The sequence below is a fragment of the Mauremys reevesii genome, linkage group 1 (assembly GCF_016161935.1).
Source record: "Mauremys reevesii isolate NIE-2019 linkage group 1, ASM1616193v1, whole genome shotgun sequence".
Classification (NCBI taxonomy): Eukaryota; Metazoa; Chordata; order Testudines; family Geoemydidae; genus Mauremys; species Mauremys reevesii.
In genome coordinates, this window is record NC_052623.1 from 307,044,083 (window position 1) to 307,064,482 (window position 20,400).

At 41.9% G+C, this 20,400-nt stretch overlaps 1 protein-coding gene across 8 annotated transcripts in view; it reads right to left on the minus strand.

Annotated features, from left to right (window-relative positions):
• Positions 1-20,400, minus strand: part of PDZRN4 (PDZ domain containing ring finger 4) — a 389,321-nt gene that overhangs the window by 208,220 nt on the left and 160,701 nt on the right. For 2 of the 8 annotated variants that reach the window (XM_039506135.1, XM_039506125.1), the window contains exon 1: positions 1,901-2,726. The exons of 5 other annotated variants lie outside the window; for them this stretch is intronic. The gene's annotated coding sequence lies outside the window, so the exon portion shown is untranslated. Of the gene's footprint in view, positions 1-1,900; positions 2,727-11,706; positions 11,726-20,400 lie in introns of those variants that run through there. One more of the 8 variants, XM_039506155.1, reaches the window with a different exon arrangement.

Here is a 20,400-nt window from a genome sequence, read left to right on the forward strand (position 1 = left end):
TTCTGGCTTGTTACAATGGCAGAAATTACTTTCAAAAGATACAGCAGTATCAGCAGTCATTTTCACGCATTTGATAAACAAACAGAGCTTTCTTTTGTGACCAATCTGGCACAAATGTATCTGAGAACAGACACAGTAAGCCTAGACAGCTTGGAAAGTATAATCCACTCTAGAAGTAATAAAGACTTTCCAATATTTGTTTTATATCATATTTGCAAAAAGTAGACTTACAACTAATGAGGGCCAGTTGTAGTTGTATGAGACTGGTATCCGACCTTGCAAACTCTTACTCACATGAGAAGTCCTTGCTCACATGAAGAACCATGCAAGTGCCCTAACTACCTGCATGAGGGTTTACAAAATCTTCCCATTGTCAGCTGTAAATTTTCAAAACTAAGCATGTTACATTTGTTAATAGGATTTGTAAAGTATCCTATTCCACACACACTGCTCCATCAGTCTTTCTACTGACTGGCAAGAAATAACTACAGCTCTACATCATTCAGAATGCAAGCAAAGGCAGTTTTGCATGAGAAATGCTAGGAACCCCAAGTGCTGTCCAGCAACATTCCTTAAAACCTTAAGTCAGCTCCATCACACTCAAGTTCACTTCCCAGTTCCCAAACTCTTACACATTTGTGCAATTTGCTTTTCTCAATAACCATTTCAATCTCTTATAATTTCCCTTTAAAAGGTGTGGAACACTTTAATAATAATACATTTTATTTCTATGGCATCTACTTGGTCTTTGCAAGATAATGAAATTTCAATTTAAAAATTCTATAAAATAATAAAATTGTATCAGATAAAACTGACACCAGTTCTTATAAAAATTTCAGTGTTCAAAAACTCAGCACAGTTTCTCACACAGTTAATTACCAAATGATTACTTGACTTCAGAAAAAAATAGATAAACTGAGCCAGATCATCAGGTCATGCCAAGTGTCTGTTTAAAAGATACCAAATCTTTGACCATCTTAAGGTCAGGAGACAGAGCATTCCACAAACTTGTGGACACAAACAAAATTACAGGCAGTAGCTCTTTTACCTCTGTGATCTTCCAGTAGAAAAACCCCAGCCTAATCAGATTAAAGATAGCAACACAGTGTATAGTTAATATCCTAAACCCGAATCCAGAGATCTCTAACTGAAATGCTATACAAATAAAAAATGTGACCCCACAGCTAAATGTCATGAGATTTGGGAGTTGGTTAGCTATAAAATCCAGGTCAAAATCTGAAGTAAGGACAAAAATAAAATCTGAGACCTGCAGAAGGCTAAGGGCCAGATTTGCTGAGGTATTTAGGTGTCTGAAGACGTAGACAGGCACCTAGTAGGATTTTCAAGGCATCTATCTGCATCTATAGGCACCGAGGGCCCGATTTTTAACAATATTTAGGCACTGTCATGCTCAGCATTGCAAGGCCTAACTAATGTGAGAGCCCCAGTCTCATTTTCAAAAGAGATTTAGGCACTTACATTGACAGTAGATGGGATTTTTTGGGTTCCATAATCAGATAGGCAGTGCAACCCTGAGGCAGAAACACTTAAATACCATTAAACATGTGGCCCTAATAGTTGTTTAAAAAGTACAATAGATGCTCACTAATCAACACTTCTCTAAACTGCAAATCTGCCTAAAACTTGGTGGTCTTCCACCGAGCAATCATTTAAAACAGGTTACGTACTGACATTTTATAGTTCTTAGATTTTATTAGTTTTACAAAATATACACTACAGTTTACTAACATACTGTGGAACAGCATAAGTAATTAAAACTAAACTATTTATGACAAAGTAAGTACATTTAAGGCTGTATCATCTATTTTTTTTTTAGTTCACAATGGAGCCTCAGTCTGTATCAATTAGTGAAGCTGTAAGGGCATCAGTAAAACCTTACCTTTGAAATTTGTCTTGAACCCCATTTATGTGTTGTTTTAGTGGCGAGTTCTGAAGATTTAGGTCTTGATTCAGCAAGGCACTCATGCAGAATGTTGTAATTGCTTGTATTTTTTTTATTGGGATGGTCATCATTCTAATAACTGCCTGAAATCTGACTCAGAAGTGCAAGGCCATTGTAGCATTCAATTGCATCCCTAATGTTAAATTTTAAGGAATTAATGCTGTAATTTGCTTCTGGGTCTTCATACCTGTCAGAAACTCTAGTGTAGTTGGTCCAAGCCCAGATAGAAAAAGGAGGAAGGTTGGTGTCAGGGTGGCAGCCAGCCATAGAACTTTGCCAAAGAAATCTATAAAATGAGTTTTCATACCTGGCACTTTATATCCCATATTCCACTAATGCTCAAAAGAATGAAGAATTTCAGTTAGAATATTTCCATTGCAGTGATTTTTCCCTTTCAGATGATGAAACAGATTTTGCTACTTTAAAACTGTACAGCAACTTCATTGCTCTTTAATTTTGCGTAGTCCCCCTGAAGCACTTTGCTACTGAACGGCCTTTAATATGATTTGAAGCAGATATTACTCCAGGGCTTTCTCATCTTCATCACTTGTTTGTTTTGACCTTGACATTTATTTAATTAGAACCGATTTGCCAGTCATGCACAACCCTTCTTAAAGTCAGTCTCCTTGCACCAGTGAATAGGCCCATTCAGTTAGTAATGATTTTTCAACGCACCCACAGTAAAAATGTACAAACCGAGGAGCATACAAAGTAGGTCGGACACCTGTCTTGAGGAATCTGCTATTTTCTTTCCTATTATAGCTTTCAATAAATGGCAAATGAAACAGATCCATAAAAGTTCCATTGGCAAATAACCAGCTCCAACATGGCCAACACTGTCAGATTATTTAATCAGTTCCTTGAAAGGTGCCTCAGCAGAGGAATGCCTCAAGTTTGCTAAAGCAGGATTCACTCCCTGATTATCATGTCAGTTCCTTCACAGCTGGAGAGCAGAGGAGAGCACACAGTCTGTATCACATGTCTGTCACACACTGAGTTCTGGGAGAGAAGGACTTGTTAAGACTGTCAAGTACCATTCAGGAATGTATGCCTGTGGAGTTCTTCCTTGTGGAAGAGAACCAAATAACTCATACTTTTTGAAAATTGCTTATGACAGCTTTTCAGTCTGCTTCAGGCTGGTTCTGAGTGGTGATTTGTATTTTCATATACTCCTCATACATTCAGAAATTTACACCTGTCAGGCAGGCCCTGACAGACTGTCTCCATCCCTTACCTTTTGGGGAAAGAGGAGGAGGGAACTCTTCGCTTGCAGACATTATCCATATAAGTTTCTGTCAGAAGTATGGGTGACATAACAGGTAGAGGGATAAGAAATATGGAGCAGACACCCACAGAATTTTAATAAGAGACAGGTACTTCTGTGCTATCGTAAAAGAGATGAAAATTACCATACTGATCTCTGACACTTTAAATTGCACATCAAGCCCATGGGCTAATCGTTAGGGAAACACATGAATGCTGTGTTATGAAACTTGCTTTGTTGTCCAAGCTGACATCAGATTTCTTATTCTGTTTGTGAATCATACTTGGGTTTAAACAAAGAAGTTCAGTCACGAAGAGGCCTTTGTAAACAGATAGGATGATTATTATTGCTGAATATGTCTCTAGTGAAAATAATGTGCCCAGAAAACGGAGAAATGGGAGCATTATAAACATGATAAACTTGACTCTGAAAACCTTTGAACTCTGATGAAATATAGATCTGGATCAGAACTGTGTGTTGGCACCTAGCCCCGTAATGGGCCAAACCATAACCTATGGCCCTAGGACTCAAACACCCCAAACTTGGGAATGTACAATCCAGATCCCAACTTTGTCTCTCTGGCTCAACAAATAAAATGCTAAATATGGATATTTTGGTGATAACAGCTACCAGAGATTAGACAGAATGAGATAGTGATGTCACTGATTCTTTTTTAAAACTCCAACAGAATAGCGTGTGTCTGTTCTCTTGAGAGATGTCCTTCTCCCCTCAGAAAAATTGACTTCTCACTGAAGTGACTGAAAATTTTAACTTCTCACAGGCTAGTTGTACATCATATTTATAGCAAATATCATAGCAGACAAATAGGCAGCTGGTGAGACACACATGGATATTGGGTAGTTAGGAGGTTGGTCTATCATTAGTAAAGAAAGTGCTGCGGGAAGCCTCAGTCTGACCATACCCTCCATAGCCTGAGCTGATGTTTTTCAAAAACACTGAGATAACTCGAGGAGGTAGTGTGGGGAATGGCACTTTGCTCCAAGAGGTTTGGTTTTGACCTCCTTTGATTGAAAGGTGAATAGGACCCTAACTAAGGGTGACTGGAGAGGACTTAATGCTTCTCTCATCTTTTTGGAACAGAAGTGAAGTGACAGGGTAAAGGGGGAAGGCAGTACACTGATGCTGGAAGTTTTCTTATACTCAGATAGGAAGGAAACAAAAGACAAAAACAGACCCCTCTGGCACCTCTCTCGCCGCCTGGCAGGAGGGTTCAGTGGGCAAAACAAAAGGAATAGTCCAAATGTTCCATCTGCTGAAGAGTTCAGGGCACAGCAAACATTTGCATTCATTTGAACAGTAAAACGCACATTATTTCAAGTTATTTCACATCTGTCTCTGTTGTAAATAACACTCACTGTTGGGCTCTAATGCTTAATTACCACTGCTCTTACAGGCTAATAAATGGTTGGATTACCAGTGTTAAAAAGACACAATTTGTCAAGTGTAAATTAATGTTATTCATATTAACATTAGACTTGACTATAAAGAGGGCTTTTAATGTCATTCATCCATTCAAGATTTACCACCCCAATTTTATAATTAATGTGCAAACTGCTGAATTATTGGATTTCTTTAATCTTTTTTTAATTCTTTATTACTCAGTACCGTCTGTTGTACTTCAGTGATCCATCATGCCCAGCACTACTACATAAGACTCTGTTAAAAGAAAAAGGGCTGGTTAACCATTCAATGGATTAATTTTCCTCCTGGAGTAATTCTTTTTACAGGGCTCTCCCCATGAGCTCAATGGAAATAGGAGAGAGCCTGTGATCTGTTATCAGTTCTTGAAGCTTTTCCTAGTTTGGTAAAAGAGGTGCAAAACTACTCGCTTCTGGCAAGTTTAAAAGGCAAGGGTAACTGAAACTGACATGCACACATTGTTTGATTTAGGTTTCATCTACACTAGCACTTTTGTCAGTCAGGGGTGTGAAAAAAACCCACACCCCTGACTGACATAAGTTTCGCCAACAAAAGCACTGGTGAGGACAGTGCTATGTTGGCGCTCTCCCACCAATATAGCTACCACCACTCATTGGGGGTAGTTGAACTATGCTGCCAAGAGAGCTCTCTCTTGTTGGAATAAAGCAGCTACATGGGAGACCTTACAGTGGAGCAGCTGCAGCAGTACAGCTGTGCCGCTGTAAGGTATGTAGTGTAGACACAGCCTTAGTGTAGGCATTTAAATATTTTACTTGGCAGGAAAAGGTCACTTCTGTCCCAGAGGCAGTCAAATCAACCCCATTAACAAAACCTCAGGCCTGGTCTACACTGGGGGGGGGTCGATCTAAGGTACACAACTTCAGCTATGTGAATAGCGTAGCTGAAGTCGAAGTACCTTAGCTCAAATTACTTACCCGTCCTCACGGCGCGGGATCGACGTCCGCGGCTCCCCAGTCGACTCCGCTACCGCCACTCGCTCCGGTGGAGTTCCAGAGTCGACGGGAGCGCGTTCAGGGTTCGATATATCGCATCTAGATGAGACGCGATATATCGAACTCCGAGAAATCGATTGCTACCCGCTGATCCGGCGGGTAGTGAAGACGTACCCTCAGTCAACTGCTGCTATCATTATCTTTAACAAAAGGCTACTTTTATGTTAGGGCTATTGAGTACAGACTTCAGCTTTATTTCATCCCAAAATGCTTTACAAAATTAAACTTTTCTCAGTGGGAAGATTTTCCACGTTTACTGCTATATTTAGACACTCCTTTCATGAAAGTGATTATTTCAGGATGGTAGTTAAGTCAACCAATCATACCTCCAAATAAAACTCTTTAATTTCCACCTTTCTTTGTTGGTCCCACAGGTCAATGACCATCCCTTCAGATAAGGACAATGGCCAGGTGGAAAAGAGCACGCGCACACACACACACACACACACACACACACACACACACACACACACACACACACACCCCTCTACCTCGATATAATGTGATCCGATATAACACGAATTCAGATATAATGTGGTAAAGCAGCGCTCCAGGGGGGCGGGGCTGCGCACTCCAGTGGATCAAAGCAAGTTCAATATAACACGGTTTCACCTATAACACAGTAAGATTTTTTTGGCTCCCAAGGACAGCGTTATATCGAGGTAGAGATGTATATACACACACTATTATATGATATCATATCCTTTTATTTATATATATATATATACACACACACACTTTGTACTTATATCAGATTTTATAAAATTAATAGGATTTTTTAAAAAAATAAATTGAGACAAAACTTCTATTTGAATGTACAACCATCTGTCGCAAAGGATCAGCTCACTACAATCCACAATCAGGCCTGGTCTACACTAGGCGTTTAAATCGGTTTTAGGAGCGTAAAAAAACCCGATAACACACAACACACCACACTAGGGGCATATATATATCGATTTTAATGGCTTTAAATCGGTCTGCTGCCCGGCTCTAGCGAGGGAAGAGTAGCGTAGTATCGATCGGGGTTATCGAATAGGGTTAGATGGTTATGTGGCAGTATCGGCCATTTGGCCTCCGGGAGCTGCACCACTGACACCCATTGACAGCATCTGACAGCATTCTCAGGTAGACAGGATGCACCCGCCAGGAAAAAAAAAAAATTTCATGAACTTTCTTTTCATTCATGCATCAGATCAGTGTGGAGCAGCATCATCATCAGACACACCATGCTGTTAACAATGCTGTCTCATGAGAATCGAAAAAGAGCCCCAGAGGAAGGAGGCTCAGATGATGGATCTGATATGGGGATGGGATCACAGATGATTCAATGCTAACAGAACTGCGAACAAAAAAAAAAAAAAAAAAAAAAAAAAAAAAAAGAATTTCTAGGGCGAAGACGGATAAAGGCAGAGCAGAGTGCAGGCAGCAGAGGAGTTAAGGAGACAAGAGAAGCAGCAAGAAAAAAAAAGAAAACCAAAGAAGAAGGGTCGGCAGGGTCAAAAACATGCCGCTATGCTGCTGCTGCTGCACGCCCAATTTTGGGCTGCATAGGGTACCCCCCACCCCCTGACCGTGGATTCATGTCTGGCAGGCGGGGGCATGTAAGTCTGATTATGGAAGAAAGAAGAAGAGGAAGAAGAAGAAGAGGAAGAGAAGAGGAAGAGCACAGAGCACTGGACCCCCCTTTAGCCAGCAGCCTTTTTGCCTTTTGACAACCATTCCTCCTGCCCTGCCCTGCTCTCTGCCAACTATTCGAGAATGACATGAATAGATTGAGTAAGGAGTTTTGAGTGTACCTTTTTGCAAGTGTTTTACAGTGTTTTTTTTATTGATTTTTTTTGCCCATGATTTGAGGAGCTTAGGATGGATGCATATGTGAGAGTTACTTAGGGAAGTTTGTTAATGTCCGGGGATTGAGAGGAAATCCCATCCTCCAGGGACATCCTGCATCTGTAAGGTCCTCAGGCAAGCCACAGAAGAGGCAAGGCATTGGCATCCTTTTTCCGCCCACCATGGTACCATGGTAGGACCATTGCCATGCCAATGCATCATGCAGGTAAAGCAAGTGGCATTCATTGCGCAAAGCATCGGGCGTATCAAGTTTCTTCCTGCAAATTCCATTGCATCCATCCCTTATCTTGTTCTGTCATCTAAGGAAGAAAAGGGGTCGTTAATTAATTTAAAAAAAAAAAATCAGGATTTAAGGGGGGGGGTGGTTCTTTTTCTTTTTTGGTGGGGCAGCAGCTTAAAAGGAGGGAGGGGGCTGGATGTTTTCTGGGAGGGGAGGAGGAGTGGGTGGGGAATCTTTTCTGTTTGGTCACCGTGGGTGGGGGAGGGGGAGCTTGTTGATTATTAGGAGGGTAAATGGGGTAGACAGTGGCTTGGGTGGGGTGCGAGGCAGAGAGCTCGACTTGATGGCCTGCCATGCAAGCTGAATTCTGATGCCCTGACCTGATGTGTCGGTGACTATTCTGTAAAAAAAGAAGCTGCAAATCATCACATGTAAATGAATGAAATGTGAGTACAATGTGAATAGTGAATAACATTGTTCATTGTAAATGTGTAAATCTAAATATTTACAAATGTAAATGTATCTTTCTCAATGTTTTGCATCCCACCCCAGGCCAGCACAGAAAAGGCGGAGGAAAAGAAGAGGCAAGATGAAGAGTTGATTGAGAAAGGAAAAGGAAAGACAGAAATGAGAGAAGAGAATCTTTAATATTATGGAAGAGTGGGGGAAATGAAAAGAGGGAAAGGACAGAATGAGTGAGGACAGGAGGAGGAGGACAGGCCAGGAGAGGGCAGGAGAAGAGGGAGGAGGACAGGAGAGATGGAGGCAGAGCGGGAGCGGTGGCGCAGGGATGCAAAAGCGGTGGCGGGATGCAGAGATGGGGCTGTGGCGGGATGCAACTCTGGGCCTGGGTCGTCCTCAGGATCACCAGCTGCAGCGCAGCACTGTATAACCACCTCCCAGGACCATGTTCCCACCCCTCCTCACCTCACCACTCCCCCCCTCCACCACCCCGCCCCCCCTCCTCCGCCCACTCCAGCCCAGCGTGGGAGCCCCCATGCCTGTGCCCACCCCACTTTTAGACAGCCCAACCAGAAATTTTTTTTCCCCCTCTCTTTTTCCCTCCTTTCCTCCTTCCCTCTTTCCTCCTCCCAATTCCCACTAAATTTCTTATAATCTTTTATATGGAGTATTTAAAAATTAAAGGAACTTAAATATAAGTATTTGAGAGTCAAAGTGGAGGGGGAAGTCAGGAGAGGAGGAGAGTTTGAGGGAGGGTTGTGAAACAAGGGGTTGGGTTCACATGTTCAAGGTGTCTGGCCTGCAGTCACACTGTTTCCATGAAGCTTCTGAAGCTCTCTGTGCTCTTCTCTGGCTCTGCAGGTGTGCTCTTCTGGCTGCTAATCCGTAATCAGCTCACCCGCTTCCAGGCCCCAGGCCTCAGCCCCCCCCCTCTCCCCAAGCATAAAGGAAGGTCTCCCAAGCAGCATGGAGAGGCATGGAGCAATACAGCAAGCTGCAATAACATAGGGCTGGCTGAGGTGCAGCAGAGCCTGCATTCCACGCCAGCGAGCTGCCATGCCATTCTGCGACCATACCCATTCCAAACTGCCACCTGTCTGCTCTGCCTGTCATCCTCAGGTGTCAGGCTGCCTGTTCCATGCTATGGCTTATGGCATCACATCCCCAACTGGGTCCCCGGGAGCTGCCAGGATAACGAAAGTGATTTCAACAGGCAAGGCCTTTTCCTTTCGTTAGTGTTTGGAGCCCTTGCTGCGGCCTGTATGCTTCCTGTTGGCCTGAGAACGCCGCGCGCGTTGAAACGTCCCTGTCATCCCACCAGATGTTGTGTGCCATTACCTTGTACCTTCCTGGTTTCCAGGCAGCGTGCCACCTTGCCTACTGGGTGCCCTGGTGCTGCGGTGCCCTGGTAGCAGCAGTGCCATCATTGGGGAATCCCCATGCAGCAAAGCAGCACACCCTGCAGTTATTTTTCCCCAGCACAGCACTATTGTAGTTTCAGCAGCTTGATTGCTTTGTGCTTTTGCATCTGTAGCCCCTTGCAGTGATTTCAGCCACTCATCTTGATTCCAGCCATTGATTCAGCTGTCTGGCCTAGCTGTCTGGCTGAGCTGCGTTGCTCTCTGGCGTTCTGTGCTCGGGCATGCTCCTCTCTCTATGGCAGGGCTGGGTATTGGGGCGTTTCAGGGCCATGGCAGTTCAGGTGATCAACATACCCGCAAGTTCCATACTGGGACCCCACCATCCACCAGTCACGCAGCCGGTCCCCATTTCTCCACTGATGCATCCCCACCAGTCATCGGCAGTCATGCGATCAAAATCAGTCCACCATCAGGATCTCACCAAATCCCACTGCGCTGCTGTTTCCCAGCCTGCCAGGGGCCAGCGGGATCTCATCCCGGCTGTGTCACTGCCGCCTCCGCCTCGCCCGTGCCTCGGTTGCCTCCGCCCGCGCCTCAGTTCCATGGTCTGAGGTTTCAGCAATCTGCACGGTGCTGGTACTGAGCTGAGCAGGCGGTCCATGCGTGTTGTGCTAGCAGGAGTCTGGCGGTTCTCACCAAGCAGTCTGCCAAAGTTCACGCCGCAAAGCACCAGCGAGCAGGGAGGAGGGAGGTGAGGGTGGGGGAGGGAGAGCTGGGAGGAGGGAAGGAGGGGAGGGGAGGCCGACAATTGCAACCACAGCTGGGGACAACGAGGAGGCGGGATCCCTATGGGACCACGGAAGGATAGCTCGGATATGGGGGCAACGGGATAGCTACCGCTAATTCATCGACCATGTGAGCACACTTCACTTCACTAATGTGCCGATTTAATGTGTTCATTTTAAATAAATTGAAAAAGCCTAATCAATTAGGTCATGAGCAGCACATCTATGCACCAATCACAGTAGGATTCATCACACATGCCCTTTCCAGTCCTAAGACCTATTAGAAAAAGTCCTGGAAAAACAAAATTCAAATTGGCCTGGTTACAATCACTGTCACCTGGACTGAAGATTAGATGAAGGGGGACATACACAAAAAGTAAGAAAAGCCAGCAAATGTGTCATGTTAAGAAGTGAATAGTGGCCATACAGTTAGGTCTGGTTTTATTTAACATCTTTATTAATTATCAAGAAGAGGAAGAAAACAACACATTGATTAAATTTGAGGGGGAGGAGTTCTGAGTGCTACTGGAGGAAACAAGAATGATACAAGGGAACTACGCAGGTTAGAAATATGGGCAGGACATAAAATAAGATTCAGTCTGGGTAAAAGACAAGCTAACACATCAGAAGAAAACAAAGCACAGAAGTTTAAGGAGAAATAGACACTTGCCAAATAGTAATCCTGAAAAAGAACTCAGAGTGACAGAAAACAGCAAATTAGATGTGAACTTGTAAGCTTATAAGGGTGCAAAAAGTCATGTTTGGCATGATTGCCCCAGAGGCTAAGTGAGCTTCCAGCCCTGAATGAGTGCACAAATGCTGGTCACCCCACTGCACAGCTCTAAGGAATGCTCTCTTCTTCTTCTTCTCCCTGAACTGCTCTTGACTGCAAGACCACCTTGCTCCCAGTATGGTACTGCCACAGTGGAGATTAATACAACCAATCAAGTTCTTAAAGCTCAAGTACAAACGAAAGATTAGCAGTCTATTACCATGGGATCTATCGGACAAGTAAGCAAGCAAGTAAACACGTTGCCTTTCCATTTTCATCAGATGTACAGTTCCAACGTCGATGAGAAAGGTCCTCTCACATTATGCTTTCTTTTAAACATGATGTGTAAATCACCAACACAAGGTGACTGTGCTCTACCTAGCCTGAAGTACAATTGTTAGTAATTCATCAACATACTTTTTCTTCACACATAACTGGCTGCTTCTCATTAATGTGCCACTGTGGTATTATTCTAACAGAAGGCAAGGGAGGAACTAACAGCCTAGGTGCAACATGCATGAGATAAGATGAACTCATCAGTACAGACATATTTGCTAAGTAAGGGGTATACTTACATGGTCAATTCATACATTGAAAATGTTGCACTTGATTCACCACTGCATTGCTCAAGTTTTATGTTGATAAGATTCCAGTGGTCCTACATCAAGGGAGCTGCTAGTGGGTTGTTGCTGTTTTTTTAAAATGTCTTTGTTTTTGCATTAAATTAAGAAGCACCAGAGCAATTCTCAGATCTTCCAGTAGAGTCAGCTGGTCCAGAACAGACAGGATAGGTAGAATTTTCCAGTGGTTCCAAGATGAGACAGGAATCACTTGAGCGAGGGGTGGAGGGCAAGAGACAAAATAACATTATTGATAAAACTCATTATTTTATATAGTTTTGGGTAGGGTCTTCCTTGCTATCTAACTTATGCTGCTTCAGTTCGTTCTACTTTAGCCTGGAATCACTGAATAAAACTAGGTCTGATACAGGCTGAGTCAGAGGGATGAAACGCTCTGGGGGAGTAGACAGAAAAAAACAAACAACATAACTGGGCACGGGGACCCAGCACAAAAAAAGGCAGTATTACTTCAGGGTTAAGGTTTTACAGACCCATACTGTATGCAGGTTAAATATATTATTTTCAAATTTCTGCATGTCTAATAGTTTGACTGTTCTACACTGACTGCAGTAGCTCAGGAATGCTCAGGGAATTGCTCAGCTTTCTTCCTCCAGAACTCATAGCAGCACTTTGCCTGTTCTTCATAATTTCCTCAAACAAATTTATAGCAGAACTTGCATCCCAACAGACATAAAAGACTTTTCCTCGAAGATGACATGTAATTTCACCAGGAAAAAGTAGCTGGCTCTGCTTTGGTATTTCTGAACAGTCATTTGAGGAGTACACAATCCATTTTTCTTGCCTGTGCCAATGGTCTGAGGTAGGCAAAAAATAATTTTATAGCTCTCAAATGAGATTTCCAGCAGCTACAGCAGTTTTTTAAGATACTCTCCCGGTCCCTAATGTTGGGCAGGAGGACTAAAATAGAATTGTCTTTAGTTCCTTTCTTGAAGGCCATGCACAGAGACACAAATGCCACACATTTTAACAAATGCATCACCATTAAAATATATATCAAAGGTCCATAAGTCCTTATAGTGCTTGAACTAGCCATTTGCCAGGGAAGAATAGAAAGCTTTCCCGGCTGAGTGCTAGGCCATCAATTTCTGCAGAATATATACTTTCATTGAAAAAAATTCTAACTCTTATATTTGTGAAGATAACTTTCTGTATGTGACCCAATTCAGAGATGTTTGCCTGAATCTGCAAACAGACAGCTCCAGTGCCTCTGATCTGCTCATAACTTTCCTGAGAGAGAACTGAGCGAAATTAACAAAGCAGTGAAAGTGACAAGAATGATAGGGATTTCATGCTGTTGGTACTGCTTGCAAAAGCAATGAGCAGCAGTCACAGCAGACACTGGAGCAATTAATGGGGATGGATGACCCCAAAATGGATGCTGGCAGAGGGGCACAGTATCAAGGATCCCTTCTCCTCTCACAGAAGCCAGGAGCCGGGGGAATAGTAGAGAACCAGATACTTTCCCCATTAAAATAGTACATCACCTTTGGAGCGGGAGAATGGAAGAGAGAGGAAGGAAGAAGAAAGAGAGCTCCCTCTCCCCCAGTAGCCAGAGTGGGAAGATGCTTCACATTTATCAGACTTCTGCTAAGTGGAATGCAATAGAAAAGGGTCGAGGAATAAAAACTTGATAGGAATCCCAGCACCTTCCTCAACCCGAGCAACTGTGATTTTGGGTTTCTTTACAGTGTTTTAGCGCTGGACCTCACTGCAGAGGTGCCTCCCCTCCCCCACAATTCATATTTAGTACAAGCCACAGATTAGTAGCTTTGCATCTTTGGTTAGTAGATCTCCAGTATTTTTTTTCAAGCTCTAGGATCATATGAATGTTCCTCCTTAGAGGATCTTCATAAGGTGAGTCAATGTTCACAATCTTTAGAGGAGATGAGGCAAGAGATCATCTTTACCACACAGGCTGCTATATAAACTGGTTTTACAACCAGGTATTTCCAGAGGATTAAAAAGCTCAATAGTAAAAAATACCAATGGATAATAGATTGTCACTCAGTAGTTTCTTAACCATAATAACCTCGTCTTGTCATATAATATAAACTATTGAGTAGCAAAGTGCTATGGATATAAAATATCTCTAGCAAAATATAAAGTCTTCATCAGCAGGCCTGCATTTTTAGACCTTATCCTTTTTTTTGTTACACTATGTCTCATTAAATTCATAATCTCACCGCACAGGTTTCTTTTTTATGCTGAAACATTTTTAATATCATATTTCCCTATCCTCCATCCCTGCCATCTAAAATGGACTTTGCAACAGTTAAAGGGAGATTCAAAGCAAACAGGAATATGTCTTTTGTTAATTCTTTCTATAAGAGCCAGATAAATGGCTGGCAACTGGAAAAGTGGATTAGACAAAAAGCTGGTATTGGCTTCATCTAGGCTTCGGCATAGACACATGGAAACCGCAATGTTTTCTATTCAACCATGGATTCAAACTCCTGGACCTTGTACAAAATCATCTGCCAGCCAGTCTGAATTTTCTTCCCCCAAGACCACTACTAAGCAGTTTTATTCCTAACACATTCCAGATTTCACTAAATCAGGATATTCAACAGGATTTTAGGATTCTGGATCTCACCTTTGTTAGGAAAGCGCAAAAAGGGACTCGTGCGCAGACACTCCGACACAATTTTTCCATTCTGGCAAAAGAAGACATACTATACAGATGCAATGTACTATTGCCAACAGGCATTTCCATGAAGATATTTTCTGACAGAATTCTTACTTCTGCAGCAAATTTCTATGGACAAGGACTCTTTAATCAGATTGGTATTTAAGCTTTTACCTTTCATTGTCTGCTATTTCTGCTCTGTCAAACCTGGTAATACCTATTTTATTGCTAAAGTCTTACAAAAAGAAACAGGTTACCCAAAAAGGAAACATTATGGTCTATCCCATTAAACACAGTAAAACTTTAAATCTCACATAAAAATAGGTCATCCAATTACATGGTAAGAGTGTCATTTTTTCATTGTCCAGTACACAATATATTTACAGGAAAATTACCAGAAACCTCTCAGCTGTATCAGATCTGAACCTTATATTTAGATGCAGTCATATATTACTGCTGATAATGTGATGTCAGTGAATAGATTGGAATTTTTCACTGTCCTTTATCAAGATAAATTGTTCTGTCAATAGCAAATGGCTGGCAAGTATTAACACTCTGCACACTATATGACTTTTCATTCCAAGCCAAAATTGTATTTAATGCTTTTGCACAAAATCTATGGCCGTGACTATCCCTATTACCTATTTAACTACCTTTTAAAAGGAGGATTTATTTCTGCAAATTAGGACCAGGGTAACAAGATGGTATCATGCATCATAAACTTTAAGTCAATACAAGGCAGGACACTTGCAGTTCAAATGGGGATATACCTTACTCTCATCACTTGGTCATCCAATAGTATTATCAAACTGTGGTGGGAGCAGCTGCTCAGAGCAGAACTTTATCTTGGCCTCCTTCCATCTACACTGCCACGGTGTCCCACAGTACCAATTTGCTCATTGGCCTATTACTTTCAATAGGTATTCCAGTAATTGGCTATTTCACACTTGTAAGGCTTGAACTGGCAGAGTGCAAAGGCCAGGCAACCAGCCTGTCAGGGTCCAGCAAGCTGGTCGTTCATCAATTATTATCAGCTTTTACAAGAACAAGTGAATCCTCCAAAACCTTGTTTGCTCAGATCGGCTTTGCTACCAATGTAATTTAACCAAAAATTGTGCTAGGTTCTTATCTGAGGAACACAAAGGTTGCCACGGGGTGACTAACATGTTTGTTAGTTGGTACGTGTTTGGGGTGGTAAGGAGGGCAGGGGAAAGATGTTGATTCTCTGGAGGATTGCAGTTTCTGCTGGTTTCTGTGGCCACCTGCTGTCCTACACACATCACCATTCTCATTGAAGCACCCCCGGAAGTTGAAGTACCCCCCCGGAACACCTCTGTGTACCTCCTGGTTGAGAACCACCGTTTTAAATAATGAAAAATACACACGGAACGATGCCAGTATTAAGCATTCAGTTTGTTTAAAGCTTTTTAGCGATCCTAAACAGCTTCCCGTTTTGACCCACTGGTTTGCAAAACTCCATTAGTTTATGTCATAACTGAACTTTCGGATATATGATTGGTTCTTGATTGGCTCAGTAACCTTTTTCCATCAGGCTTCTTAGTTGAAACTATTTTTAAAAAAGGACATGTCCTCTTGCTACCAAGCTTAGTTTCAATTTTTCTCTAGATTCCCATTATAAATAATACACTCTACTGTACAGCTTCTGCTGTTTGCCAGCTACCAGCCTCTGCAAACTCTGTACCACAGACCTATGCTATTTCATCCCCTAAGGCCCATTTGGTCTGTTGACCAGTTAAGTGACAAGGTGATCTGTCATCTAGCAACTGCCTTGAGCACAATGAGCAAACCATGAGACAAAAAATTAAACTTGTCTATTACAATGCTAATAAAATCCCAACTACAAAAAAAAAAAAGATACGTGCAAAGAGTAAAGTGATTTAGAAAGCTGTTAAGGATGTTCAAAAATCAATTCCAAATTTTGAGAGCACATGACTAAGGCTCTTAATAAATCTACCTCCAAATGGATCTAAGAGTTATGCACCCTTACTAGTTGAATAAATGAAGTGACACTGAAGCATATCTAATTGTAATACATCACAAGATAATCTGTCAAGCCCCAAGTGTCCAGGCACTGTCACCCTTCTACATCCATTATTTATATACAACCTTCATTGCCAGTGAAATCCCTATGAAGTATGCCATGGTATCCAAGACTGTGGTTTTGCCACTCAGCAGATACATAAAGGAATCTTAGTAAGATTCCACAAAATAATTGTTAATCTTTTAGAGAGCTGGTTTTGAAAGGAAGAAATATGCCAAAGTCACAGACGCTGCAATCATGTATTTTGCTTAATGGGCTGAAGCACTGCCCTGTGCCTTTGCCCCAATGCAAAGTACAGTTTGGTACACTGTGCTGCCAACACTTTCTTTATCTGGATCTCCGAGTGTAATCAGAGCACCATGCTCCCCTATTACTACTACTATTTTATTCTATACCACGAACAGAAATGCTTATCTAGAAACTCAACGCCGTGTCTTTAACAGCATCAGCTACAGTATCAGGCAAGCGAACTAATGGACCAGTGCAATATTTTTTACTCCAAACTTGCCAAAGATGTATGAAGGGCAAACAGTTGGACATATTTACATACATTCATGATCCAGAAAGTCTCAGTTCAGCAGCTGCCGCAGAAAAGGCAATCTTTTTCTGTTAACCTGTTCTGTGAGCACAGCTCTGCTCCACATCCCACTGAGAGTGATGGGCATTTTTTGTTTTTTTTGTTTTTTTAGGAGAAATCTCTAGAGCAAAGGCCACAATGTTTTTGTAATTAAAATCACATATTGCACAATTGTGTAATCGCTGCACTATTTCAGAAGATGTGTTCTATCCCCTCCCCTCAACATGATTTTAAATAATGAGACGGAAAACTGCTCATTTTAACAGGCAATTTGAACAGTTCAGCCAGGACCTCTGCTTTACTCATGAGGGGGTGATAACAACACGAATAGGCTTCAGGCATGCAGTACTAGAAAATTAAAGGTCCTGTAAATTAGGTGGCTATATTCCTCCCACAGTCCAATTACAGGCTTTATTATTTGTCAATAAAGCACCAAATAAAAAGCTATCCTCCAGATAAGGCAGCTGTTGCCATTTGGCTCTGGTATTGTTTATTTATGTTCCATAACTTTGCAATGTGAAAGTTGCTGATAATGCATCTATATTACGAACAGGTGCCCCTGTGGAAGGTGTGTGTACCTCCCCAGGCCCAAGTCTTAAATATTATGTTCCTTTTGCAGTATGCAAGCAGCCTATTCGCACCACAGTGCAATGCATGCTATCATTTTATGTCTTTGCAGCAGAAATTTCTTCTTAATTAATAAAGCAACCCTAGTCCCTGGTCTTGTTCCATTATCTGCACTTACTGTCCCTTCACACAATAGTTCTCATGCCCAATTCTGACCACTGAAATCAATGGGAGTTTTGCCACTGAATTAAAAGAAAACAGGATTAGGCCTTTAAGCACCACTTTTATCTTGTTGACAGCTGCTACCCATCTCCCCTCCTCTGGCTAGACAAATGACAGACTGGATGCCTTTGCCGCTGATGCCCATGTTCCTCTCTGGCTGTCCTGCAGGGAATCCTGTGTATAGCAGAGGCCACTTTCCTCCTTCCCATCACAAGGCTCCATATGCTTAGTTAATAGCAGATTGCTCTGCTATGTATCAAACAATGGGTTCTTCCTCTCCCGATCTCTGAAGACCGCTGTATACTCTCCTCACCAGGAAAGACTAAATTCATAGGCCTGGTCCACACTAAAAAGGGGGTTCGAATTAGGGTACGCAAATTCAGCTACGGGAATAGCGTAGCTCAATTCGAAGTACCCTAATTCGAACTACTCACCCGTCCAGACGCGGCAGGGTCGAACTCCGCGGCTCCCCCGTCGACTCCACCACCGCCGTTTGCAGTGGTGGAGTACCGGAGTCGACCGCGGCGCTTCCGGAGTTCGAACTATCGCGTCTAGATCAGATGCGATAGTTCAAACTCCGTGAAGTCGAACTCACCGCGTCGACCCGCGCGGTGAGTATGGACCTGCCCATATTGCCAGTTCTCAGGAAGTGAGGCATTAAGACATCACCACAGGGCTCTCATTGCTAGATGTCTGTGATTTCCCCCGCCCCTTTTTTGTAATTTCATGTGTTTTCTACATCCCATTTAAGTTTTAGATCCACAAGGGCATGCAGTTAGTAAAAAGAATCTAACTCAAAGCTGTTCCTCCTATTGTAATACACTCTTTAGTTAACAATAAAATCAAGTGATGCATTTTTGCACACCGTTTCTTGTAATTACAAAAAAAATGGGGAAAAATTAAAATTCCTGTATTTCACAGATTATGGCAGAACTAAAAATTAATTTAAGATGATAATGCTGCATGAAGGCAAAAACCTCTTCTGAGTGAATTTCAAGGACTCTTCTGTTTAACTAGCTTCAAGAGTCCTTTTTTTGATCATAATAAAATTATTTGCCATATGGTTCAGATGGTTGTGATCCTCTCTCAATGAGAGGATTATGCATGAGATATAATGCCTACTGTAGCTGCAGCCAAGCACACAGCTGGCTTTGATAATGCCAACAAATGGCTTCATCTATCTCAATGTCACGTAGGAGCTGGTGCGATGAGAATCAGCCCTGGAATACAATTAAAATCTACATCATCTGTGAGAAAGGTGATGGAGGTTCTGACATCAGAGCTGTGCCAAATTCATCCTCTTTCCATTGTAGCAGAAGAAACATGTTGCCCCTTTCACCCTGTCACACTAATGATGTGCTTTGCACATCCCTTCCTGTTCACATTAAAGGTAGTAAATCAGGAAGACTCCTATTTAAAAGCTTCACCTTTATCTGACATTCAGTAACAAGGACAATTTCTAAATTTAAGTTAAGTGTATTCCTTGCTACCCTCTCTCTGATGAGATAATGCCATTTAAGTCTGCAAGTGAAATACAAATAGAAGAGTTTATGATCCATATGGCCCCAAATTGTGACAGTATGTAAGAATTTCCTTGTTTTAGTTCCACAATGTTTGGTCTCTCTAATAAAATCAGGTTTGCACATCCATTTGTTCCAGCAAGCCAAATTTTATTGCAAAAATGGCCATAATTCACAACAAACAAGCTTGATACCAATTTACTGACAAATCTCCTCTACTAAGCTTTCAAGGCAAGTGGGGGCTTGGGTAATGATTTTGTTTTATTGTTTTATTTATTAGGGGGGAAACCTACAGATATATTTTATTAGCAATTCCAATGACTTAACATAAATATTAAACATAATAAAATGTGAAAGCATGAAAGGGATAATTACAAGTACAGGCTTTAATAAAGTATTTTAAGCTTTGGATGTGTTAGATGTACAAGGTTGTCTGAAACAACATGGCAAGACACTGAAGCCGTTTTCCTCCCTTCTGTCAATTTAACAGCATCACCCGGCATGGCACCATGCAAATAGTATTGCTAATCAATGGCATCTAGGCACTGGAAAATGAAGATACGCAGGTTTACACTCACTCCTGATGTTTACTGTGGTAATGTAATCAGTCTATTTAAAAATCTTTAATTACACACTATCCATGCAGACTATTTTCAACTATCTTCTAATTGGGACTTGAGTCAAAGTCCCTATTCATGTTCCTTACTCATTCTGATAACTATGTTTTTAAATGCTCACATGTTTTGTATCAAATAAAACAAAATATGTTGCACCTAATTCAGTTTTACTCCAGTTTTAGGGCACTTATTTTAACAGAGTAACCCAACTGCCAAATTCATGTCGTGCAATTGAGAATCAAGTCCATTACAATTTTAAGATATTGTGCTACATGCCAGCAGAAAATGTTTAAACTAAGGAACAGTAGGCTGAAAAAGGAGTCAAACCTATGTTCATAGGGAATTCAGCAACTTCTTTCTTTCCCCTTAAGTAATTGTTAGATAATTACTAAGGCCTTGTCTACACATTTACGACCACTGTTTTTACTAAAGATAAG